Below are 10,622 nucleotides of genomic sequence, written 5' to 3' on the forward strand. Positions count from 1 at the left end.
GATATGTACCACTGCAATGAAACACCCCTGTCTCACAGCCCCGGTGAAACTTCTTCCCGCAGTGGGAATAAAAATTTCTATTAAAATCACAATGGGGATATAAATTCTATAATTGCCAGCTTAAGAAATTCTAGTGGGGATGGTTTTGGAGTGCAATTATGTACATTGAATTTCAAATGCGGATGAAAACAAAGTAAATTTTCCAGTGGGGCTGAAATAGTATTTTTGAAAGCGTATTTTTCCCACCGGGGACAAAATTGACATTACAGATGACATTGCACTGGTACAATATAAGGAATAGAAAATGTTTAGAATGATAGAATTTTTTTTTTAGCTTTTTTATACGTATATTTAAGAAAGTATTTCCTTATTTTTTTAACAATAGTTTTTACTTATATACCTCTCTACAAATTTTACAAATCATAATATAACGTGTGCAAAATCAGATTAAAGTCCTGCTTTTTGTCCCAAAAGTTCTTCTGAGTCGATCTCTTTTTGTCCAATTAGTTTGTCAGAACCTTCTTGAGGAAAATACTGAGCCTAAACGCACCTAAGTCAAACTGAAATCTTCTGGGATTAATTTTCCTTTAGAGTAACTCGTTCTTTGTCCTTGCGGAATGTCTGATACAGCTTGTTTTATACTGTCTGTGGTGCTGGGTATATTGGTCATCGACCTTGGTTGCTGCACAGCGACTGAGGTTCGATTCTCACTCGCAGCGGTTTACTTGACAAGTGAATCCATGCCTTGTCTGTACACAGACCCGATATCTACGGCTAATTTCAAAATTCATTTCCGTAGAGGAAACTACGAAGTGATAAACGTGAGATACACTCTGGTACAGAGTAATCCATGCCATGTTAGGGGAATTGGGTAGTCAGACATGGCGCTCATTTAAAGCGTCTATACCCCGTCTATAGTAAATGTTCTTTAAAGCCAGCTTCAACTCAACACAATAGAAGGAACCTATGTATCTAAAAGTCTTTGCAAATAGAAAACTGGCAATGAAATCTTCTTGGCAGAACCTTAAAACTTTGGAAACCAAGGCAAACAAGCAAGAAATGCGCATAACCAACTTACGATGAAACATCGATTAAACATTTTTTAAACTGCTTGAAACAAAAAACACTCGGCCATTTTTCTTTTACAGTTTTTTGTTCTTCGTTCTTGAGAACCTCCGTCAATAATTAAAGAAAATAAAAAATATCCAAAAAAAGGTTGATGATGTTTGCACTGGGTGCTATTATGTGGCGTTGGGCGTATCGAAAAACTGACGAAAATAATCAATTAATCAGCATCTGTATCCTCAGATTTGAATGCAGACGATCTAAGTAAATCCGAATATCGAGATGTGCGTTTATCACGGAGACTGATTTTTAAAACTTCTTCGTCAACAGACCCAGTCTTTATGGCTAATTTCGAAATTCATTGCCGTAGAGGTACTACGAAGCGATAAATGTGAGAAACACTCTGGTACAGAGTACGTTAACACGACCTAAGTGCAAAAAATAAATATTAAATGATGATGATGTATATAATATACGATCGATTTTGACTTTTTGAATTTTCATTTGACCTTCTTTTATTTATTTTTTTCGTTCCTTTAATTGGACATTTTTCCAAAAAACGTCCAACGCCCTCGAACGCCAAAGATTATCCGCCCAAATAGTTTCGAAAGCGCCGACCGCCCTTAAATACCCCTCCACCGATCGGCTGATTGTAGAGACTTTCGGACTTTTTACGGACTTTTCTGTAACTATTTTATTGACTCTCTGACAATAATATTTTTAATCGATATAAATGATATTAAAATTATCACAGCCCCCGGGGAGGGGGTACTTATTAGGCCAAATGAGAGTTGAGTATGCTGAAAGGATCTCTTTATTCGCACTCTCGAAAGTCCTAAAGGGGTACAAAAACCATTAAAAACCAATCGAGTCTCTTTAAGGGTTCCAAAATTACGAAAATCAAAAATCAACTCCCTCAAAGGGTCATAAATTCTTGAAATTTGGCGGATTAAAATTTGAAAAATTTGTTTGTTGGGGTATTATAGTCTCTTTGAGGGTCTTGGCAAAAACTTATTGAAATTCAGTCTCTCGAAGGGTCGATTTCGAGATTTGGCTCGGATATACCCGTCATTTCGCAAACTTAGTACCTCCCCGGATCACAGCTCTCGATAGCTATGATCTCAAAAATATTTTAGCGCTTAATGTCAGCAATAACAAACAGTTTACGACGTAATGAGAGAATGCATTGAAAAGAATTTGAAAAGAAAGAGTGTGCTCAAAATCAACGTTTTCCATACAGAGGATTAATGTTTTCAAGAATCAAAATTAATTTTTCTCGATGCTTTTAATCACCGTTCTCAATGCTCAAATAACTTTTTTGCGTGTTTGATTTGAATTAATTTCTTGCCTGCTTACGGCGAATTATGGATATGAGAGAACCACAAGTAATAATTTCGTACGCATATCTAAATTAAATGAATCAAATGTGTAGAGTGGAAAGTATCAGGTTAAACAACTACTCGCTAATTGGTAAAACAAATCGCACGCTTTATTTAGACCATTAAATTGAAAAATGTTCAAATGATAACTTCATTGCATAGCATCGGAGAATATGCGCATGCGTAGAGGGTTTCACCACAAGTAATAAGATAGCATATTTCATTGGTCAGGTAAAGCTGCAACAATCATGTTGTCGCAAAATTACGCGACGGAACCCGGTCCAGGAAAGTAGAGGTTTTCGCGCTGCAGTCCATACCAGTCTGTAAGCGTCTAACCATGGTTAATTTCATGGTTTAACATGCGGCAGCCGGTTCCTGGGGATGTTATGGTACCCCGTTTCGTAATGTGAACTTGTTCGCTCGAAGCTCGTGCACTTGCGATACCCTTTGCTCTCAACATAGTTGCTTGATTGTGCGTGCATAATTAGTACGGTTGATGACCTGTGTATCATAGAGTGCCTTGCCCGAAACCCACCCTGGGGGCTCTAAAGAGGCGTGGTCGTGCGTCCCTTTTGAGTCCAAAGGTCTTTTAGACCTCTAGGGCAGCGATGCGCTATGACCCGGACACTCTTTTTCAAGACACTCTTAAAATATAAAATTTCAATTAAAAAAGAAGAAACTTCAACAAAAATCTTTCTTTTTTAATGAAAATAGACTAAGAAACTTCAATTTTTGAAGTGCCTTAGGTATGTTATTGAGTTACTATAGACACCTCCACCCCGACCGACCAACCCAACGCATTTCATTATGCTTATATATTTTCAAGTATTAACTACTTGTGGTATCTAGTTACGCATGCGCATTCATCTGCGCAAAGTTTACTCGAACTTGAAATATTAATCCTTCCGATTACAAATGACGGCATCCGCCAGGACTCGAATCTGCACATTAAATAACCTTGGGGTTGACGTGACAGTACTTTAACCTATTGCGCCACAGAATCATATTAAAATATGTGTCGCATGTTTGCCAAAAAAATTCCCAGGGTCTGGAATTTTTTTTCTAGCACAAGTTTAACCTTTATAGAGTATTCGATAATAATTGATTATTTTTGCCGCATACAATTGGAAATCCAGGCTGTAATTTTTTTCTCGATTGATTTTTTGATGTTTTAGTCTTTTAGGTTTTTGGTGATCCTTCAAAATCTGAAAACAGCGCAAGCGTGCAAGTTGTGACGATCCTTGTTTTAAAAATTTATCCAAATGCGATAGCAATTAAAATTTATTTTTTCTATATATTATGCTTGCAATCTGTCTGACTTTGGCTGCAATACTTTCCCATCGTATTTTTCTGATCTCTTTTAGTTTGGCTCGTTTTATTCATATATATTCATATCAGTCAAATGACTTACCTTAACCTCGATACCACGTCTCAATGAACCCTTATAATTTGGTACCCCAGCAACTTGCACAATTTATTGCTGTTACATACCTTATTGGTGAATGCTATCAGAATCAATAAAGAGGACTTATGGATTGGATTCGAATTTGGAGCTCTTACCATTTTGACAATCCAATAAATAAACCAAGGAACTTGATGAACGGACAAGTATTTTTGATGATATTTTCTTTAATTTCCTCATCGACATAATTCTTTCTAAAACCTTGTTTTAAAGATTTGGAATATCAAGCTATTTTTTATGAATGTTTTTGATAATATGTGAAAGTACGTTTGGGCTCCGAAAATTGACGCAAAAAAGGTTTACAATCCTGATTAAATGCACCATATTTTTACTTGTGGTTTCCGATGAATTTTTGAAGTAATAATTTGCACAGAACAATATGTTACGTTTGTTGATAACATGTTGGTAGATAAAGTTATAAATTTGTTTTTGAGGTTATTTGAAACTGTTGCTGTTGCACTTTAGAAAATTACGCAAGGTCGGCAAAGAATTAAATTTTTCGAAGTTAAATTTTGAAATTTTCTACTACTAAGAAGCCTACAAGAAAGCCCAATGAACTTAGGAAAATAGCATTAAAAAAAACTCTATACCATAGTTGATTGAAGATATAAGCATAATCCCAGTTCCAAAAATCTATTTCAGTACAAAAAGATGGATTACATAACCATCCATTACACTGTCCGACTTTATTTGATGTCCAACTGAAAACTAAAGAATTCTCATTTTTCCCATTATTACGCCCCACGTAACAGATCCGCTGAAACCCGCTGGGAGCCTGGCTAAAATTTCCGAGAAATTTTGTCCCCGTTGGGAAAGATAGTCTTCAATTTCAGCTCCAGTGTAAGATTGACTTTGAGCATCAAACGTTTATTTGATGAAATTTTGAGCGTCAAATTTTTATTTGATGAAATATTGAGCGTCAAATTTTTATCTGATGAAATTTTGAGCGTCAAACTTTTATTTGATGAAGTTATGGATTGGATTCGAATTTGGAGCTCTTACCGCTTTTCATAATTCCATAAATGAGGCAAAGAACCAAAAAACTTGATGAATGGACAATTATTTTTGATGATATTTTCTTTAATTTCTTCTAAAACCTTAATGAAATTTTGAGCGTCAAACTTTTATTTGATGAAACTTTGAGCGTCAAATTTTTATTTGATGAAATTTTGAGCGTCAAACTTTTATTTGATGAAATTTTGAGCGTCAAACTTTTATTTGATGAAATATTGAGCGTCAAACTTTTATTTGATGAAATATTGAGCGTCAAACTTTTATTTGATGAAATATTGAGCGTCAAATTTTTATTTGATGAAATCATGAAATTTTGAGCGTCGAACTTTTATTTGATGAAATATTGAGCGTCAAATTTTTATTTGATGAAATCATGAAATTTTGAGCGGCAAACTTTTATTTGATGAAATATTGAGCGTCAAACTTTTATTTGATGAAATATTGAGCGTCAAACTTTTATTTGATGAAATATTGAGCGTCAAACTTTTATTTGATGAAATATTGAGCGTCAAATTTTTATTTGATGAAACTTTGAGCGTCAAATTTTTATTTGATGAAACTTTGAGCGTCAAATTTTTATTTTATGAAATTTTGAGCGTCAAACTTTTATTTTATGAAATTTTGATTTCTGTAAAAATGTTGCATTTTATTTTTGAGGGCCAGCGATACTACGTTGAATGTTTTTTATTTTTGGTCAAATTTAATTTGAGGAGAATTGAGGAGACATTTGAAATTTAAGGAGCTGTGGGAGCCCTGTTTTTAGCGCCTAAATATTTATTGATTAAATTTTTCAGTATCAAGTGTTTCTTTGATGAGATTTTCTGTATTAGATTTTTAGGCAAAAAGGAAAACAAATTTACCAGGGAAATTAGAAACAGTCAACTCAATCTAATTCGAATTTCTGTTATTCGAATATTTCTGTAATTCGAGCTAATATATTAGTACCCTCAACTGGAAAGTAGCTTAAATGATCTCTTTGATTTGAGTCTCGTCCTAATTCGAAAAGAAATCTCAGAAAAGTCACCTGTATGGCTTATTTTTTATGTTTTAAATTTTCACTCATTGGCCTACTTTTTAACATTGGTGTTAAATAACATAAATTGTTGTTAAAATCGAGAAAATTGAAAAAGTTCGAGTGACAATACTGACATATTGCATGAAATTCAGGGACATAAAAATTGCAAACAATCTTAATTGGTATAAAATCAAGTTCATATTTTAAATCAAAGAATTTTCAAGAGGTAATCCATCATGGAGCTCAGTTAAACTTCATTTGCGTCAACATAATGAAAAATAACTCTTTACTTTCAATGAATTTGTAAAATTTCTTGATTTTGAAGAGCCATGTAAAAAATTTTCAAAAATCGAAAAAATATATAGAACTTTTTTAAATCGAGAAAATCGAAAAAAATCGAAAACTTACAAAATTTGGATCTTTCAACCTAGAAAGTTCTGATTAATTCATAAATATTCATAGATTAATTCATATCAAGTTCACATTTTATATCAAAGAATTTTCAAGAGGTAATCCATCATGGAGCTCAGTTGAACTTCATTTGCATCAACATGATGAAAAAACACTCTTTAACTTTCAATGATTTGTGAAAATCTTTTGATTTTACAATCGAAGAAAAACGATAAAAGTCGAGAAAATTCGAGTTAATAAAATATTACATACCTATATTTACATTTTGGCCAAAAAATTTGAATATAATTGCCATAAAATCAAGTTCATATTTCACATCAAAGAAATTTCAAGAGGTAATCCATCATGGAGCTCAGTTAAACTTCATTTGCGTCGACATGATGAAAAATAACTCTTTACTTTCAATGATTTGTGAAACTGCTTGATTTTGATACATTAAATTCTAGTTAATCTAAAGTAAAACGATAAAAGTTGAGAAAATTCGAGTAAATAAAATGATTACATACCTATACTTACATGGATACTTTCAGGGCTATAACTTTGAAGACCATTATTTTGGTAAAATTAAGTGAACATTGCACGAGTTTTCAAAATGTTATCCTCGCAGATTTTTGTCAAGCTTTAAGTACAAAACCTATATGAAATTCTGCACAACACGCGAAGTCATATATGTTATTGCTCAATTTCCAATATTCAATCATGAATTCCATTGTTTTATTTTATGATTTTTACGAGGCGGCAACGAAGTTAGCACTGTTATCTTCAAAAATACAAAGGAGATGGATGTCCAGTCGTTTATATGTTCATGATTCAATAAAGCTCATTTAATACAACTAAAATGATTGTTGTATAAAAAACAAGTCCAAAAAACCTTATTTTTAAGTAGTTTTTGGCCCAAATTTGCGAAAATCCGTATTTGACGACGAAAAAAGATTTTCCGAGAAAAATTACTTCAGCCACATTTTAGGGTACCTTGCACTCTATCTTTCTGCCAAAAATCAGGAAAAACTAATGAAGCAATTTTGCACAAAGTCCAAAAAACCTTATTTTTAGGTAGTTTTTGGCCCAAATTTGCCCCCCAAAAATTTTTTTCAAAAATCGGGCTCCGTCACTTTTCAGGCATTGCCATTTTGTATCATTGTGCAAAAAATTAAAAAAAACTAATGAGCCAATCCCGAGAAAAGCTTGTAACAGACGAACGGACAACGGTCAAATTAAAGGACCTCCCGGTAGGTCCAAAAATTAATTGTAAAATTTAATAGCAGTGGAGCAGGGAATTCGATGTTAATTGATCTACGTTTTATTGATTGTCTCTAGGGATCTAATTGTCAAAATTTTAATAAGAATTGTCAAGATTAAAACCTTGGAAAAACTAAAACATTGTCTAAAGTCTGTCTCAAAATAATTTGCAGCGGAGACAAAAAAGGCTGTAACTATTGATAGAATTCGAATTAGATAGCGGTTCTGTGCTTTTTAAAAAGACAATTGTAAGTGGAATTTATCAAGTAAAAAATTTGGAAAAATAAAGAAAAATGAAAAATGAAGAAGAATCAACTTCTTGCAGAAATGTGGTATAATAACCATTTTTACAGGAGTGATTTTTCAATCTTAGATCATCATCACTGTGAAAAAAATTTTCAAAATTATTCATTCAATAAAAAGATATAAAACAAAGTTTATTGCTGGTTGACTCTATAAAGTAGTATAAAAAACGATAGAAAAACAGCCTTTTGTCGATCAACCAATAACAAACTTTGTTTGATATCTTTTGATTGAATGAATATTTTTGAAAAATTTTAGTGACGATGATCTAAGATTGAAGAATCACTGCTGTGAAAATGGTAATAGTACCACATTTCTACAAGAATCCAACAGTGCCAGACAATTTCAAAAAGTATAAAAAGAAGCATAACCCAAAAATAAACATTTCCTTGGATTTTTAAATAAAAAACAACAAGAAAATAGTGTCGATGTTGTAGGAATATTTCGACGATCTTTATGTCATCATTTTCAACCATATACTAAAAACATTTCAAATGCTACAATTTATTCTAAAAATCAGTACAGCAGGTAATAAAAATCGTAATTAAAAACATTAATGAGATTAAATAAAACTATGCACAAGGGGACGAAATAATAAAATTGATATAAAAGAATAACGGCTTAAAAGAAACAAAGAGAGTAATCAATTGTCAGGGGCCTATCCAAACAATTGAAGCTCTTTTGAAGCTTTTAAACCGTCATTAATTTTAGGCCGAAATTTCTTAATATAAAATGCCTCTAAAAAAGATAATTGTGACCAATTATCATTCATGTCTAAAATTTTACAGTTATTCAATACTGCATTAATCATATGTTCTTTATGGTCGATCCCGTCGGAATTATCAAACAACCGAGTGAGAGCAAAAAAGTTTGTAACGTCATGGAATTTATCACAAAGTTTTAAGTGTTGATGCATTGGTTGATCTGCCCTTCTCCCATGCTCAAGCATTCGGGTTCTAAAACATCTATCCGTTTTACCGATATACTTCTCTCCACAGCCTGGGCAATGTCTAATGTCCCTTTAAAGAAAACAATCGATATTATTCTTAAGCGTGTATATGATCAAGAACTCATTACAACCAAGTTACAGAAACGCACTTTGAAAAAGCTTTTGAATGACTCCTGCAAGAAAACTGCTTTCACCTTTAATGAAAAACTTTTTGAACAGATAGACGGTGTGTCAATGGGATCGTCTCTTGGGCCTGTTCTAGCCAACATCATTATGACCCAGTTTGAAATCAAAATTGTCAATGAATTAATTGAGAAAAACTACATCAAACATTACATGAGATTTGTAGATGATACTCTTCTGCTGATCAAACCAAACGATATACCTTACGTTTTGAATAAATTTAATTCCTTTGACAAAAACTTACAATTCACAGTTGATACTTTTGACGATAAAAATGTTCACTTTTTAGACATTAAAATTAATGGCACTGAAACTGATATTTTCTACAAACCGACGCATACCGGCCAGTACAGTGATTTTTCCAGTCAGACACCCTGGAATTTCAAAATTTCGTGGGTTAGGTCTTTGATTGTCAGAGCCCATAAAATTTGTGTTCCAATCAAGAACTTTTCAAAACCAAATCAAAATAATCCAAAAATATCTTTCTTGGAAACGGCTACCCCTCACATGTCAGTAGTCGCCTAATAAAAAAAACGTCAAGTTGACAAATTGAATCTTCCACCGTTGAGAAGAATGATAATGATGAAACTGACTCGACCAAAATCTTTTTGAAAATTCCTTACCTGGGAAACGACGGTGAAAGTCTGGTCAAAACTCTTATACGCAAGTTGAAAAGATACGTCAAAAATGATGTAAAATTGATAGTTCGTTACCAATCAAAGAAGTTATCTATGTTTTGTCCGACTAAGGATAAGGTCTTGGGTGAGCATAAAGCAAATGTTATTTATGAAATTAATTGCACAGGCTGTGGAGAGAAGTATATCGGTAAAACGGATAGATGTTTTAGAACCCGAATGCTTGAGCATGGGAGAAGGGCAGATCAACCAATGCATCAACACTTAAAACTTTGTGATAAATTCCATGACGTTACAAACTTTTTTGCTCTCACTCGGTTGTTTGATAATTCCGACGGGATCGACCATAAAGAACATATGATTAATGCAGTATTGAATAACTGTAAAATTTTAGACATGAATGATAATTGGTCACAATTAATCTTTTTTAGAGGCATTTTATATTAAGAAATTTCGGCCTAAATTAATGACGGTTTAAAAAGCTTCAAAAGAGCTTCAATTGTTTGGATAGGCCCCTGACAATTGATTACTCTCTTTGTTTCTTTTAAGCCGTTATTCTTTTATATCAATTTTATTATTTCATTCCCTTGTGCATAGTTTTATTTAATCTCATTAATGTTTTTAATTACGATTTTTATTACCTGCTGTACTGATTTTTAGAATAAATTGTAGCATTTGAAATGTTTTTAGTATATGGTTGAAAATGATGACATAAAGATCGTCGAAATATTCCTACAACATCGACACTATTTTCTTGTTGTTTTTTATTTAAAAATCCAAGGAAATGTTTATTTTTGGGTTATGCTTCTTTTTATACTTTCTACAAGAAGTTGAATTTTTTCTTCTTCATTTTTTTTTTTGCTAATATTCCACTCACAAATATCTTTTCAACGAGCACGATCACAACTTGATTCAAGTTCTATCAAAAGTTACAGCCATTTTTGTCTAAGCTGTAAATTATTTAGAG

Source organism: Clytia hemisphaerica, unplaced genomic scaffold, assembly GCF_902728285.1.
Source record: "Clytia hemisphaerica strain Z4C2 unplaced genomic scaffold, Clytia hemisphaerica genome assembly, whole genome shotgun sequence".
Taxonomy (NCBI): Eukaryota; Metazoa; Cnidaria; class Hydrozoa; order Leptothecata; family Clytiidae; genus Clytia; species Clytia hemisphaerica.